At 39.8% G+C, this 17,360-nt stretch overlaps 1 long non-coding RNA gene across 1 annotated transcript in view; it reads right to left on the minus strand.

Moving 5' to 3' along the window:
* The window catches only part of LOC118007292, a 56,284-nt gene extending 39,487 nt beyond the window's left edge, over nucleotides 1-16,797 (minus strand). The window contains exons 1-2 of the long non-coding RNA XR_004678365.1: nucleotides 15,596-16,797; nucleotides 3,123-3,124 (exon numbers count right to left, since the gene is read on the minus strand). This is a non-coding gene — a long non-coding RNA (uncharacterized LOC118007292). The remainder of the gene's footprint in view (nucleotides 1-3,122; nucleotides 3,125-15,595) is intronic.
* Nucleotides 16,798-17,360: the final 563 nt, after the last annotated feature.

Consider the following 17,360-nt stretch of genomic DNA (forward strand, 5'->3'; position numbering starts at 1 on the left):
ATTTTATTGCTATGTAGTATTCCATTTTACAGGTAACCCACAATTTGTTTTCCATTCACCAGTTGATGGATTTTAGATTCCAGGACTGACACAAATTACCATTCTAAATATGCTTATGTCCTCACTGATATAGAACTAACATAGAGAAATGTGGCTTACAATGCAGGCTGCCTGTAATCTGTATTCTATAGCCAAAAAAAAAAAAAAAAGGTAAAATAACAATAAAGATATTCTGACAGTTTATGCCACGAAGAACAGAAGCCAGCTAATGAAGCCCTTCAGGGGCATTTTACCTTTGATGATCACTTTCAACCAGATTGCCATTGCCATAAGTAACAATTGCTTTTGACTGTGGATCCTTTAGGTACTGCTGTACAGTTATTTTCAAAGCTCAGTTGTTCAAATGTCTCCATTGCTGTCCCTTTTTCCCAAGTCACATGCAAGTCATTAAAGAACTTGCTGATCTTTCTCAGAATGTGCTCCATATTTTTTTTCGAAAAAAAATCATTTTTATTTATTAAAAGCCTATGGATACAAATGAATTCTTTTTTTTTAATTTTATGATATGTTAATCACCATACATTACATCATTAGTTTTTGATGAAGTGTTCCATGATTCATTGTTTGTGTATAACACCCAGTGCTCCATGCAGTACGTGCCCTCCTCAATACCCATCACCAGGCTAACCCATCCCCCCTCCCCAGAACCCTCAGTTTGTTTCTCAGACTCCAGAGTCTCTCATGGTTCATTTCCCCCTCCGATTTTCCCCCCTTCATTTTTCCCTTCCTGCTATCTTCTTCTTCTTTTTTTTTTTAACATAGAATGTATATTTGTTTCAGAGGTACAGATCTGTGATTCAACAGTCTCACACAATTCACAGCACTCACCATAGTACATCCATATTTTCAGATAACTTCTCCTACCATATCATCTCCCAATTAAAAATCTTTGAATATCCACTTAGTCCTTAATACAGAATTAGAGATATCCTGAAGTCAAGGTACAAATTACCTCCCTAGAATTAATTTCCATTTTTTCCAGTTATTTCCTGAGAAGTCTATTTCAGAGATATGGTTTTGTTCATTTTCAGTATATGCTTTTATATTTTTAAAGGTCAAACCATTGTTCCTACAGTTACCCTCATCTTGAAATTCCCAAACCCCTCCTTATCTGCCTGCGTGTCTAAATGTTACTTACTCTCAATCTCATTGTAAACCTAAATTTCCAAATAAACTTGTACCTGATCTTTCCCACCTGGGAATTATTTCTGTTTATTCTCTTCTTGTATTTTTTATAATAACATATTTAAATAATATATCTAAGCCTTACTGTATGGCAGGAAGTGATGGACACTTGTGGACATCATCAGGTTTTGTTTGTTTGTTGATTTGTTTCTTAATTCCCTTTTTAGTTACAAAATTCTGTACCATATCAATCTATTTGGGAAGTGGAGTTTGCCTCTCTCTATTGAAAATAATAATGTCAGGTACTCAATTTCCCAGACTCCCTTGTTGCAGAGTCGTAGTTGTATGTGATCAGGCTTAGCCAATCAGACGCAGCCAGCCGGGAAGTTGGGTCAGGCCTTTGTCATACAAAGAGTCAAGAGGAGAAAGCTCTCTGTCTGGCAACAGTGACATCAGCAGTGACAACAGTGGGTGTGATAGGGGTCATCGTCCACTCCTGGCATCTCTGCTCAGGAAGGCCTCCTCTGACTCATTTTGCTGTGATTCCAGCTGCCTTGTCTCCCTTTCATACCTTCCCCCCGCTTCCCCGCCCCCAACTTGTTTCTTTAGGCTTCTGGTGATTTTGCTAACCACTCCTTACCCATTCAGTAAACCCCTTGTCCTCTTCCAATCAGCTTGCTGATGGAGAATCCCTATCAGAGTTGATGGAGAACCCCTTTCACTTATATTACTAGGTCACTGCAACAATACTATAAGGTGGCTATTAATAATATTCTCATCTGCATATGAAGATGCGGAAGCTGAGAGAGGACAAATAACTTGTCAAAGTCACTCATCTGGCACATGTAATTTGTTAAACATTATGAAGTATATTTATCTTGCAGTGGAAAGATAATAGAGAAGGTCATGAAATAGCAACTTGTCTGGGATTTGAAAGGTAAGGCAAAAAACTAAATAGTAACTGAAAAAAAAAAGGCAGAAACAACCCTTCTAATCCAAAGCAAAATTAAGTTTAAGGTTGATATTTTTGATGACGCATCTGACCTGTTCATGTTTCCTAATGCAGATTTTATTTCAGGCTGGTAAAGTTTGTATTTTGTCTACTGCAGAGGAGACAAGGTAGGAAGGAGGAAGAGAGAACTGATGAGCAGTAACTGCTCTGGGATTGTGGTTGTTGGAGAAAGTGCGCACAAATATAGTAAACACTGGCTCTCCATCCAAGAGATTTCTTGAGGTCCTACTTCTGTTAATCCTTGTAGCCTATTAAGACCACATAATTTCTTTATCACCTATTAAAAAAAATCTCACAAATTCTATGCACAAAAATTTAGAAAATGCTTTAAAAATTATTTTAAGAAGTAGTACCCCTTTCCTCTCAAACAGTAAGAAGTGGCAGGATTTGATAGGTATTTGGGAACCATGTGCTTCTTTCACTTTATTGAAATTCTCAGGACGATGTCCAGTTCAGTATGTATGCCGGGATGCAAATGTTTTCTTGGCACTTTCTAAGAAATCTGGAAAGATCCAAACGAACATAAGAGCTGGTGGGTGATAAGTGTGTCACAACCAGAATTATAGATTTTAGAGCTGGGAGGAAACAAAGTTGCCTATTTTTAAAATATAAATTCCAACTGTTCAAAACCCTGAAGTTTCCAGGATTTAATTAATGTTCTCTTTGAGGGCCTGTTAATGAGGTGCAGAGACTTCTGGGTTAGCCTTTATTGGCTCTCTAATAACATACAGTGCATATTTAAAGACTATTTTGGAATGTATCATGCCTCCCAATGTCTGCAAAAGTGTGACTTGAAGCAAAGGAGATGGTCATCAGTGTGGATGACTCCACGCAGGGCTCTTTCTAACACCAGCCCCCGACAGAAACATGATGTATCGCAGGTAAGGGCATGACCTGGGACATCCCTGTATCAACTTGCTAGGACTGCTGTAACAAAGTGGGACCAACTGCATGGCTTAAATAACAGAAGTGTACTGTTATATAGCTCTGGAGGCTGGAAGTCAGAGATCAAGGTTGGAGGGCCTTCTGAGGCTGTGATGGAACATCCATTCTGTCCCTGTCTCCCAGCTTCTGGTGGTTCCTTCGTTTGCAGATGCATCCCTCCATCTCTGTCTTCACCTTTATATGATATTCTCCCTGATATGAAAAGACAACTATCATGTTCAAATTTCCCCTTTTTGTAAGGACACCAGTTATATTGGATTGATGATCCACCCTACTCCTATATGACCCCATCTTAACTATTTACAGCTGCAACGACCCTATCCCTAAATAAGGTCACAGTCTGAGGTAAAGGGAATAGGATTTCAGATGAATGAATGAATTTGGGAGGGACACGATTCAGCTCAGAACAATCCCCAATGCAGACGAGCCAGCCGCTTCTGGTCACTGGCTCCTTGCCTGCTCAGCCTCTAACTAGACTGCCTTTCCCATCTTCCTTCTTCATTTTCTCTCTGCTCACTGCCGTAAGGAAAACCCATGGCTCTCCTGAAGTAGACTTCCTTCTAATCTGCTGCTGGGGCCTTTCCAGAAAACTGCAGAGCAATATGAATCTTTCCTTTTATTACTGTCCTTTCATTTCACTGGTGAGTTTAACAACTCTTTATCATTAGCTATCTTTAATTCTTTATCTTGAAAAGTTGCTTATCTCTTTGGAGTGGCAAACGTTGTGTACTTAACTTGGTGTGTCTTGTAATGTGTTCAGTAGGCTGTTGGATTTATAATTCTGGAGTTCAGGAGAAAGATGGCTGTTTCATGAGCTATAGCAGGCATTTGCTATCTCGATTAAAGAGAAAAAAAAAACAGGAGAAAAGAAAAGGGGGAAAAGAAAAGAATAGAAAAAGGAAAACACAAACTGTTTCTGAAGCTAAAGCTAAAGAAGTTTATATGGACATATGTTCTTTTGGAACATTTTGCGTTTCAGTTGAGAAGGTGGCTGCATTACAAATTAACATCGATATATTTAGCGCAAAGAATATACTCTGATAAAAGAAGCCCTTCGTGACATCTGCCGCTACTAGACATCAAACCAGTTTAGAGGGCAGATGTGTTGCACATTTAGCCTTGCTAAAGGCGTTTGGTTGCTAACTGACTTTTTGTTTCTTGTTATATTTGTGTGCCCAGATTCTCCAAAGGAATCTCTATATAGCATCTTGAGTGATGAAGTTGTGGGTAGCATTGTTACCAACTTCCAAGAGCAGTACCCGAAGAAATTGGTCACTGTGATTTCTCACCAATTCAGGGGTCTTCCCTCTCACAAGTCTCCTCTGTGTTCCCTGGCTTAATCTGCAGATGTACAGTTGGATAATCGTTTACCCTTCAGGTACTAATTAACGGAGGGAAGCCCTTTCCCAAATGTTACAAGCATAGGCAATAATTTCGCCGGTTTCACAATGACCAGATATTTTGAAGATGTCCCTGTGGCATTCACCTGTCAGTACTAAAAAGACAACTATCCTAGGTCTGTTATTCCTTTCAATTGTCTTTTTTACCTGATTATTTTCCAAATCTCTCTGTCTTTGTTTTTTTGCCATTTGACTACGACATAACTTCAGATTTTTTCTTTCTTTAATCCTGCTTAGTACATGCTAGACTTCTGACATTTGAGAATTAATGTGATTCTGAAGTCTGAAAATTGTCAGTCATTATCAGTTCCGGTATTGGTCCTCATCAATCCATTAGCTGTGGATGCATGTTATAACATGCCACTCTCCTGTCCTGTTCCATTGTTTAGTGCTTTTGTCACATTGTGCTACATTGTACACCATTCCTTCATGCCTGTCTTCATGTTCACTGTTGACCCCTTCTTCTGAGTTCAGTGAACTAACCCTTCTCTTAGTTTAAATGTTAGGTACTCATTTCTGTATGTGTTTTATTTAATGCTTTCCCAAAATTGTGGTTACTACTTTGTAAGTTGTCATCTCTTTATTTGTGAGTTCAGTTATTTTACTTCCGAGGTTTTGGAAGTCTGGTTCCTGTTCTTTCTGCTAAGGGTGCATTTTCACAGAGTGCACGGGTGTTTACTCTGCTCAGTTTCTGGGGCACTTTGTTATCTTGGTGAGGTTTGAGGTAAGAGTCTCAGCTTAGTGCTTTCAGAAGATAGAAATGGTGTGAATTCAAGGTTCAAATCCTGATGCTATTTGGCAGCTGTACATGAATTCATAGTAGAGACATCCTTCTTGCTCTCTCGGGCAAAGCCAGAGAGTTTTCTAGCTAGTTACCTCTCTGAGTTGGATTTTTATTATTTCTTGTAAACTCATCCATGCATTCAGACATTTTTTGAATGTTTAATCCATTATATTTAATGGCTTTGTAATGGTAAGGTTTCAGTATATTTTGTGTCCTACTGTTAGGAAACACAGACACAATTCTCATTACTACTCTGGCTGGATTTATCTTTTTTACTGTAAGTGATTTTGCTCTTTAGCAAATCCCCTTTGGACTCAAAACCCACCCGGCAAACTGGTCGCCATCCAAATATCCATCATGTAAGAGATTGAGAAATAAGCATTTTAAGTTCAGTGTTTCTCGTGGAAACTCCTTCAAGAATACTCCTAACAACCAAGATGAGTCCATCTCTACTGTCTGATGATCTGAAATCCACACACGTCTATAGGTAATACTTCCAGTTCTGTGTCTTTCACTTCCACTTGCAAATACATTTCAATCAGTCTCCCAGTGGGAAGTGAAAAGCATATAAAAAAGACACATTTCCATACTGTAAATAGCTTCTCCCTGTTATAAATTGTCACCGGCTCATTAGGTATTTATGTTACCTTTCAACCATGTCTCTGATTTCTGAATTCTGTATATCTTCTCATTTATTTGGTCAGAGATTAGCCACCCAGTGACATTAACCCTTATGTATTGATCACTTTTATATATTTATAGCTTTTATAGGACCAGAGGGTACAGGCTAAATTTCTTTGACAAGGAGACAATCTTCAGTGGCTTAAATAACATGGAGGTTTATTTGTGTCTCATGTGAGAGACCAGAGGTGAGGAGAAAGCCCAGGCTGGTGGAGTGGCTCAACAAAACAAAATCGTTCAGGGACCTCAGTTCCTGTGTCTTTTTGCTCTGGTATTCCTCTGAGATTTTGTTGTCATCCATACGGGTAAAGCCTGCTCATGCTCCATCCATGTTCCAGCTCTTAGAAAAGGAACAGGAAAGCAATTCCCTTTCAAGCAAACAATGAGGGAATGCACACATGATTCCATTCCCATTCCTTTAGTGAGAATCAATTGTATAGCATGGCTAGATCCAAGAGAGCCCAGCAAATACACAGTCTCTAGCTTTGGGGCCATGACCTGGCCACAGCTCCTACTAGAGGAGACAAGAGCGCTCAGGGTCCAACTAGCAGTCCCCAGAGTTTTCCTGACAGCTTATCACAGCAAGGGAGCATGCTGTGCGTCACATGCTTCCTGAAACTTTGTAAACCTCTGGAGGTGCTGCTAAGAGGGACCCCTTATGTGAAGTTGCAAGTCCAGTTTCCTTCTACCGAGTCTTCATCTGGGTGATAGGAATCATTCACACTTCCCCCGTTACAATGAGTCACCATTACCTCAGTTGTCCAAAAGCAATCATTTGGTCCTCTTCTGGGATGCCTGTCTTGTGATGCATCACAGCCTTGTAGTTTAAGGGCTTTGGGGTCAAATTGTCTCTGGTTAATTCCAGTGTCTGCCCCTCAGTCAGGGTTGGCTGCATGACCATGAGATTGCTACACAGAGACTGTGTTTTGGTGTCTTTATATGTGTAAAACAAGACTGATGAAAGTTCCTGACTCATATTGCTTCTGGGAGAGGCTTGTTCTCTGCAAACCGGTGAGACGGGCCCAGATAGTTAGGTGGACCCTGCAGGATGCAGAAAGCCACATTGCCATTCCAGTCCTTCCCTCTACAAACTCACTTTGTCATTTTCTCCAGTCTTCAGGTGCACCTCTGGCAGATAGCATAGGTTTTCTTCTGATCCTTTTGGTCAATTAAAAGTTATTTTCAGGTTTGAAAAAAAACCCCATATTTTTAAGGTAATATTTGGCTCTTTCATTATTATCCCTCTCAGAATTAATGGGGGAAAACACAATTTTTAATGAGTACCTTTAAAATCCTTCATCAGAGAAAGACAAATATCATATGATTTCACTCATATGTGGAATTTAAGAAACAAAACAAATGAGCAAAGGGACAAAAAAGAGAGAGAGAGAGGCAAATCAAGAAACAGACTCTGAACTGTACAGAACAAACTAAGGGTCACCAGAGGGGAAGTGGGTGGGAGGATGGGTGAAACAGGTGATGGGGATGAAGGAGGGCACTTGTCCTGATGAGCACCAGGGGGATGTAGGGAAGCACTGAGTCACTATATTGTACACCTGACACCAATATCACATTGTATGTTAACTAACTGGAATTCAAATGAAAACTTAAAAAATAAAATCCTTCATCAGTAGTGTATTGCTTCAGACAGTGAGTAGTCTTGACTCCTTTTATTCTCAGCCTTGGAGGGTCTCAACAAGCATCTTATTTTGGCATCCTTTTCTGCTGTGCTCCCCTATGAGACCTCAGGTTCAATGAGACTGCATGGATAGAATATTTCCATTCTTTGTATCCTCACAGGTCAGCATCTTCTTGACATACGCAAGTGCTCAAATGTTTGTGAATAAGCGGATGGATGGAAGCATTTAAACAGAGTCAAGTAGAATTTCTCGACTCCAACCAATACATGCTAAGCAATGTCACGAAGGACAAAGTTTTGCTAGCAGAGATAATTTGAGAATGTATGTGTTCAAAGATGAAGAGCAAAATGATATCAAATAGTTTTTCACTGGTGAGTGTCTGGAGGCAGTAGGTGAGCCATAGCTAGTTAAACTGTACTAGCACAGAACATTACAGCCTTAGACTATAGCTTGTCATCAATCCCAGCTGGGAGCCCATATCAACATTTCTGCGGTTCTTGCCAGTTCCTTGTTAATCCTTTAAAAGGGTAAGTAAAAACAAGGCCAATGGCTTACATTACACAGGATGATTTAAGGATCCCAGTTATTTAAACATTTCATTCCACATACTGTGCATGCCAAAAAATTTTTTTTCAGAAATGTTTAATTGATTAATTATGCAGTGCAGTGTAGACGACTGAAGAGTACAAAGGAAATCTTGTCTATAGCCCTTATATGCCATCTTCCATTTTTTTTTTAAAAGATTTTATTTATTTATTTGACAGAGAGAAACACAGCGAGAGAGGGAACACAAGCAAGGGGAGTGGGAGAGGGAGAAGCAGGCTCCCCGCTGAGCAGAGAGCCCGATGTGGGGCTCGATCCCAGGACCCTGGGATCATGACCTGAGCTGAAGGCAGACGCTCAACGACTGAGCCACCCAGGCGCCCCCCATCTTCCATTTTTTAAAATATTTAGGTTCTTTTTCCATTGATTGGAGTGACAAAGGCTTTTAGGGGTTGAAGAATGGACCCTGCAAGACTGGACCCTATAATCTCCCAGACATTCTCCAATTACAACTCTCAACTGAGCACGAGCTTTTAGGCAGATGTTGAAGCATTCATTACCAAGTGTGGATTTTGAGATGAGCTTTGAAATCTTCTTCTAAGGTCACCTGGTAGCATTAATAGGTTTCCCACAGTCGTGTGTGGCAATGTCATCTTCGCATTAACTAAAAATATAACAGATCATTTTTTAAACTCTTAGATCAATAATAAAAAATGTGCAAAACATCTAGCACCAAATAAAACAATGCATTGTCTCATTAGCATTGAAAATAAAACTCCAGATCTTTGAAGTGGAATTTCTAAAGTGATGTACATCCTCCCCTATTGGGAGGATTGGGACATTCAAAGGATGACTATTGTTTTCATAATCGATAAAAATAGTAACAGTGTCCTATTATAGTCATTTTTCAGTTGGTAAAATAATTTCAATAAAATAAGAAAGCACTGAGTGACACCCATGTGCCACAGTTCTAGGGAATGCTTTCTTCACAGAGACGCAATTTTTAGGGAAGGAAAAATAGAGAAGAGATTATAGAGATGGTGGTAAAGTGATACAGCTCAGAAGTCATACTGGCAGCATTCAAATTCTGCCTCTACTCTTTAATTTGTTCTGTTGAACTATACGATTGAGCTCCAAGCCTCAGTATCTACATCGAGAATATGGAAGTAAAATAATTACCACATATAGCCGCTGTAACAGATAACTTAAGCCATTTAGGGGAAGAAGACTTAGCTTAGTACCAATGACTTGGAAAATGCTCAATAAATCTTTTTGCTCTACTAGAGAAGTTAACACACTTGGCCCAAACGTCATAGTCAGTAGCAGAGCTGGTGTTCCAGTGTCACATGTCTGAGCCCAGAGTCCACGTCCCAAACCACCACAGAAACTACAACATGCTTAATGTGTAACTGTAATATACTCTTCTCTCCCTTTTGAACTCTCTGATTTTTCCCTCTTTAGGAGCGAGAGGTCTGGAACAGTTACATTACGAGTCTAGGGCCAGTAACCCTGCTGAAACCAGAGTTTCTTCTTTTTAGCCCTTGTCCATCATATTCTGGAGGGAAGTTTTTTTTATTACTCAGGAAGCATCGCTTCTTTCTAGAAGTTACCCCCAGCTGTGGGTTAGGAGAGGTGTAGCAGGCAAATTCTCAGATGGCCCATAGCCCCAGCTCCTGTGGTGTACTCACACTTATAACCCCCTCCCTTTCAGTGTGGGTGGGGCTTGTGACTATGGACTGATTAGGTGAAAGGATTTTGTGGAGGAACCAAGGTCCCTAATCAGTTGAGTCTGAGTTCATCACAGGAGATTATCCTGATGGGCAGAAGCACATGAGCCCTTTATGCAAGAGCGATCTGAAGCCAAGAGAGATTGTGCCCCTGGCCTTGAAGAAATAAGCGACCATTATGTAAAAGGGTCAAATGACAGGAAACTCCAAGCAGCCTCTCCTCACTATCACCCCCAGCTGACAGCCAGCGAGATATCAGGGCCTTAGTCACAAGGCTGCATAAACATTAATTGTGTCTTTTCTGAGTCTCTGATGAGAACTCATCCCCAGGCAACACCTGGATTCCTCCCTGGTAAAACCCTGCAGAGCTGTGCCTGGACTCCTAACCCAGAGAAACTATGAGATAATAAATGTGTGCTGTCTTAACCTTCTAAGTTTGTAATGATTTGTTACATAGCAATCAAAAACTATTAGAGAAATATAAACTGTAGTAAAATCATGAAACTGATTTTTCAACAGCTCCTTGGAGGGAAGGAAAAAAAAAAAAAAAAGCAAAATGTTTGCTAAAATCAGACACCCTGTGGCTTTTCAGAATGAGACCTCCTGGTCCATTGTCACCATGTGCTCATCCGGGAAGTAGTGGAGTCCCACAGAGCAGGACCGTGATGCTCTAGTCATACCAGGCCTGTGGCCCCTATGTGTCCTGTGCTTATCAACTTTATTGAGCTTATTATATGCCAGGCATGTTTTAAATGAAATATATTACTTTTTATTGTAAGAAATAAATTCTTATTGAAAAGTAAATAGCTACATTTGATTTATTATTATTGTCTATAAGTGAATATATGGTGAATGCCAGTTTGTGAATTGATTTCATAGTCTTTCAAACCAGGTAGGTTGAGTTTGGCTCAAGAGCAGTATTTTGTGATAAAAATAATTTGTTAAAAGTGGGGAAGGAGGAATAGTGGCTTCTTGTGAGCTGCCCATTTAGGAGTTGAATTTTGTGATTAAAATACATAATGCCTTAACCGTGGCAGATGTAGTTCTGTGGTGATGAGTTGGATAAATATGGGGAAAGGGAGGAGGGAAGGAAATATCTGGCAGGCCAACCAAGGCTGGTGGCAGGGGACTGTAGAGTCTTCTTTGCTGCCATGACGCATTACCACATTTGAGGCTTTAAAAAACCCATATATTTATTATCTCACAGTTGTGTTGAAGCGTCTGGCTCATGCTTCAAATTATTTTGCTCCTGGTTTCACCAGATTGCCACCAAGGTGTCAGCTGGCTGGGCTACTAAGAGGCGCTGGCAAGAACCTGCTCCCAGCTCACTCATATTTTTGGCAGGATCCATTTCCTTTTAAGTTCCAGACTGAGATCCCTGTTTCCTTGCTGGCTGTCAGCTGATGGCCACCCTAAGCTCCTAGAAGCTTCTCTCTGGTGTTTGTACATGGGCCCCTATATCCCAGAGCCAACAGTGGTGCATCCAAACCTTCCCATGCTTGGAATCACTCTGCCTTCTCCTTCTGCCATATCTTTCTGACTCCAGCCAGAGAAAGCTCTCCTCTTTGAAGGCTTGATGTGATTACAGTGGACTCACTTAGATAATCTAGGGTGGTCTCCCAATCCTAAAGTATATAAACTAATTCCATCTGCAAAGCCTTTTTTTTTTTTTTTTTTTTTTTTTAACCCTGCCATGCAATGTAATGTATCCTGAGATTGGGACATGACATCTTTGGGGGCCATTATTCTGCTCCACAGGTGGACACTGAAGAAAGCAGTGGTCAAGTCTAGCACAGACTTTTAAATGTGTTCAGCATGATTGAACTACTTTCTGGGGTGATAGCATTCACTCTCTAAAAGGAGAAACAAAAGTTTAGCACAAACCATGCAGTTTATCTTGTGGTTAAAGGCAGGATCAGGTTCAGCTCCTAGTAGGGCTACACACTGGCCACGTGTGGATATGCATGTGGGCCCAGCCTTGCATGTGTGGGTCTTCGGAAAATGAGTAAAATATTCTTTTTGATAAAATGGGGTCATAAAATCCAATGAGTGAAAGCCTAAGGGCAATGACATACTTTACTGACTTCTCATGGTGATTAAATGCGATAATCCATGGAAACAACCTTGGACATAGAGAATGTTTAACAAACATTAGCACCTTTGTTATTCTCTTCTATTTTATTTTTTCAGTATTATTATAAGAATCTAGTAATTACATTTTTCCATGAAATGAAATTTTAAAAGACAGAAAAAGTAATAGAGATGCCTATACTGTCTCTCACTCAATTTCTACCTGGTGATTCCCATGGGTTTTGAATCTACCTGTGGACACTGATAAATATACATGATTGAAATATCCAATAGTTAAGCACATGGACAAAAAAATTATAATTTGTACGTGCAAAATATTATTCTGAAATAAATCTGTGAATTATAAGTAAATCATGTGAAAAGATGTTTGGTTTTGTCTATGTATGGAATGATTTAAAGTGGTTTATTCTAAGACTTTACAGATGTGTAAAAGTTCATAAATAATTCACACAATAGGACAATTGGGAATAATTTGAAGTCTATTACATCAAGCACCATTGTTTGTTATAAATATCTACATGACACTGAAACTCCAATTTCTTCTACGACCAAGCATTAGAATTATTACTTGGCAATTAAGCCAGTGCCTTAATGATATTTGCTCAGACAATACATGTAAGGAAGAATTTCATGAAAACCGGTATTCTCAACAGCAGCTGGAGTTTCTTGGTTCATAAAATGGTGTGCTTTAGGGAAGAAGATGGGAAGTTAAACCTGGAGTCCCTCTTTGATACCTGCTCTCCTCTATGAAGCCAGTTCTCCCTCCTTTTTTTTTCCAAAAGCTCAGATAATTCTCCCTTGGTGTTCTCATTATACATTGAAGACCTCTGCTGGAACTTTTTTCATTGTATTTTTTGGGGGTTTTTGTTTGTTTGTTTCTGTTTCCTCCATTGGACTGTGAGCTTCTCAAGTGTAAAAACCACATATGTTGACTTCTATTTGCAGATCTCATTTGGTTTTCAGGGTTAGAACTGGCCCTTAGTAACTAAACACTTAAGTTACAAGCACTAAAGGCTCCAATTACAAGCAGAGGGTAAGAAAAGAATCTAAGACAATGGGTATATATATGGGCTAATTTCAGAACAGAGATCGAGCTAACATATAGCATAAGATGTAAAAGGAAGCTTGTAGAGGGAACAGGAGAAATCTATCTTTAATATAAAATATCTGAACTCCAGGTTTTTTCAAATTTAGTCTACTGAGTCTGGAATCTGTTATTACCATATTTCTTCAGAAGTACTTTTAGTTGCTTCACAAATCAAAATCAGCAACAGTCTTAAGAATTTTAAAAAATAAGAAAAGAAAGAATAAGAGAGAAAAGAGAAAAGAGACAGGCATTTGTGCCAATGATATGCTGATTTGAAGTTGTGAGGTTGTGATCAGAATATTGAAGTTGGGGGCCAGGCATTCAATATGGTGTATACTTGCCTTGTGTATCCTTTTTTAGAAAGAAATGTGGCATTTCTTCCCACAGCAATTGTTCAGTGAGGCTGAGGACACACATGATGTGTTGGCCCCTGGCTCCTAAAGTGTGAAAGCCTAAAACTCAGAATTAAAAGCATTTCAAGTTCACTGTCACATGCAGATGGAATACGTGGCTGAACCTGTGAGCTGGGCCACGTTAACACTTGGTTCTAACTCAATGAGCTAATTACAAATGGATAGTGAGGAAGGCACTAAATTAAAGTTATTGAGAACAAGGGCCAAACATTTACTCTTCATAAAAACATGACACCTTAAGATCATTCCTACTTCCTGAGGCTCTTCTAAATAACTGAGATGACGCCTGATAATAATCAGAAACCACCATTCCAATCAATTACGATCTATCCCATATTTTGCTCAATCCAGTGAATTTCAAGGACATTAGCAGGTGCCAAACTATATATATATATATATATATTTTTTTTTTTTTTCTAATTTGCCATCTTGCCACTAGTTCTGGGCTGTTTCACTACATACAGTTTATAACATAATCCTTTATTCATTTGCTTCACACTGTTTATCATCTTCTCAAAATTTAGGAGGTTGAACATATTAACCCATTGTAAAAAGAAAAGCTTTCAGATTGTAATTCCCAGTTAAAGATATTTGCCATCAGCACACATATTCAAGATGTTAATTAGCACTCATACAATATTAATATGCTCAAGATTAATCATTTTATGGAACTATCTAGAGGTTGGATAAGCTTATCGGTTTAATTTCTGTTAAATATTTGAAGAGCTCATGCTCTGTAATAGCCAAATTCTTAATAAAGGCGTTTGCATAAGAGTACAGTGCTCTTTCAAAACTAGACATGACCTTAGGTCTTGCACCCTGTGACTGACTCATGGCAGAAGTTGAGGTTAGTCATACAAAATGTACTTTTTATTATACAACTAGAGTGGCTAGTTGATTTTCCAAAGTGAATTCTGGCCTCAAGTTTAGCAAGATTCACATTTATATATGCCATAGAGCAAACAAACAGTCTTCTCCACCACAATGAAAATGATTGTGGTTTCTGTAAATGCACAAGAATGCAGCCCTTCGCTAGAATCAATACATGTCTCAAACTACTTAATAACGAGATGCGATTATTCATTATATGGCACTTCCTGTTGCTGTGTGCCAGATACCGCTAAATGACAAAGCACGAAACAAGAACAAAAGCATGGCTCCTGCCTGGAAGAATCTCACTGTTGACTAACGGGAAAATGAAGAATCATTTGGCATGTGATACATGCCATAGTAGATATATGTAGAGAGTCCTTTGGGGACCTAGGGCAGAAGGAATTAGTTCTGCCTAGAGAAAGAGCAAGGCATTTTCAGATCTGACATTTCAACAAAAATTCACAGGGAGGCAGAAGAACCAATGGGGTGTGAGTTGCAGGCTTGCTCGCCCTACGACTCCTGGTATGACTTTGAGTAAGCAGTGCAATCTCTTGGATTGGCATGCAATTGTGTGTACATTTGCTTCCTCATTTGTAAAATGGAATAATAAAATCAAGGTCACAGATGCTAGCTCCATTCACAGGACTGATGCAATTATCAAAGGAAATAACGTTCGAGAGAATGTTTTATAAGCTCTAGGACAATATACTTGCAGAGCTTTAGATTGGGAAGACAGGTGAATGACAGATTTGGGAAGCCTTTCATACCACCTGAAAAGTATGTGCCTTGTCATGTAGATGGTCTTTATTTTGTAGGATGCACAACATCCTACAGTAAAAGGTAATTTACCTAACAGTAAAAGGTAATTTAATTATTACTGGAGAATATGACTGGAGCACATTACTGGAGAACCTAGTAGTTACATGCATAGGAGAAAAAAAAGAAAACCCTCAAACCAAAAATGTGAAAACAATTTGAAAAGAAGTCACTCAATCAATGACCCTCATCTTACCAGGAAGAAATTGAGGCTTACAGAATTGGAGAGATCTTCCCAGATAAAATCTCAGTAAGTGGCAATTTGGCACCACAGACATTGGTGCACAGGCACAGACCATGCAGTATGTCCTGGACAAGACTCCTGGGGATACACAGATGAGAAGTCTCATTGCCTCTCCTCACAGAGTTCACAGTGCAGGTGAGGGAACAGAACTCACTAGCCCGTGTCCGCAGAACCCAGAAGCCAGGGATGGGGGCTGGGTCTCCTTCCATTGCGCCAGGTGGCTTTCCATCATCTACCACTCTGCTCACAGCATCTCATCAAATCTGTTACCACAGATTGATTTTCATTAATAAATATGTATTAACAGCTACTAAGAACAAGAAACTGAGCTACAGGACAGGGAGAGTACCGACGGGAGGACTCCACAGTCCCTTTCCTTGAAGAATTTATAATCCAACAGTTAGGAAATGACACTATTAAAGGATAGGTACAATGCAGAGTGGAGGCAGCAGAAGGTTCTAGAAGGCACACTTCAGACTCTCTAGGGCTTTAAAAGAGAGAAAGTCTGCATTTGGTTGGAGAACCAGGAATTTCTCCAGGGATAGATGGTACTTGAAATGGATCTTGAAGGATGGGTCAAATAGCAAAGATGTGAAAAGTCCCCGGGTTGGGGAGAAGGAGGGAGGTGTCTTGTGGGGGACAGTTATAACCAAAGTACACGCAAAGGCACTGGGGCAGGGAGGCCCAAGGTGTGTCCAGGGGTCACCAGGTTGCCTTGTGTGGCTGGAAGACCCAGAATAATGAAGTGGTAGCTGAGCTCAGGGAGAGCTCTGGAGAACGATACTATTTTTTAATATGTTTTAAAGCAGCAAAATTAATACTCTTAGCTTTGCGATTTAGGAAATTTGGCCAGACTAGGCCAAATGTGATGGTAGTTAAATACGTAAACCTTAGTTCTGGCCTTTTAGTTACAACACCTGATCTTCTCACTGTGTAAATAATATGATCCTGCTTGCATTGCTTCTTCAAATGATCAGTTTGATATATTCCAAGGACTATAGTCCTGTGCTTGTCAATTCACAGGTACTTCAAATATAATTTAAGTCCAAACTCTCATATCAACAATAAGAAAATTGGGTCAAAGATATGTGACATAGCTTTTTAAATGGTATATCCTTTTATACCTGCATAATTTAAGTTTTGACAACATACAGCACATTCCACTTAGAGAGTATTGTCTGTGTTCCCTGGCCAGCAGCTTTTCTGCTCTGGCCATGATGTGTCCATAAGAAGGCTGCCATCCCATCCCTTCTCTTGTGAAAATTGATTTCTTGCTGCCACTTTGGCAGGAACACAAATCTATTGCACATCCTGTGTAGGTTTTAAAATGCACTTAATTGGGCACCTGGGTGGCTCAGTCGGTTAAGCGACTGCCTTCGGCTCAGGTCATGGTCCCGGAATCCTGGGATCGAGTCCCGCATCGGGCTCCCGGCTCAGCAGGGAGCCTGCTTCTCCCTCTGACTCTCTCCCCTCTCATGCTGTTTCTCTCTCTCTCTCTCTCTCTCTCTCTCAAATAAAAAAAAAAATGCACTTAATTGCTAATTGTTACTCATTCCTCTGTGTTCTCTGACATATGCATTAGTTCATAGCTCACCCGAACTCATGGAAGACAAAATATTTAAGCGAAACGCATGTGGCGCTAGACTGACTTCAAAATTTTATTTATCCTTTGGTTTAGTCTGTGACCCATGGTGTCGGTTCCACTGTCCACTTTCTCTTTCCATTACAACACTCTGCGGAAAACCTGTGCTGTTATGGATCTTTGACGGAAGGAGAGTCCTCTAAAAACCAGGGAAAGCACAATGCAGACGTAAGTACATGTGTGTAAGACATGAAATCTCTTGTATTAAGAGGCATCGGTGCTTGCCGTCATAGAACAACAAGTAGAGTACTCAAAATTAAGGTTTCAAGTGTGAAAT

The sequence above is a fragment of the Mirounga leonina genome, unplaced genomic scaffold, assembly GCF_011800145.1.
Source record: "Mirounga leonina isolate KUSES-001 unplaced genomic scaffold, KU_Mleo_1.0 Mir_117, whole genome shotgun sequence".
Taxonomy (NCBI): domain Eukaryota; kingdom Metazoa; phylum Chordata; class Mammalia; order Carnivora; family Phocidae; genus Mirounga; species Mirounga leonina.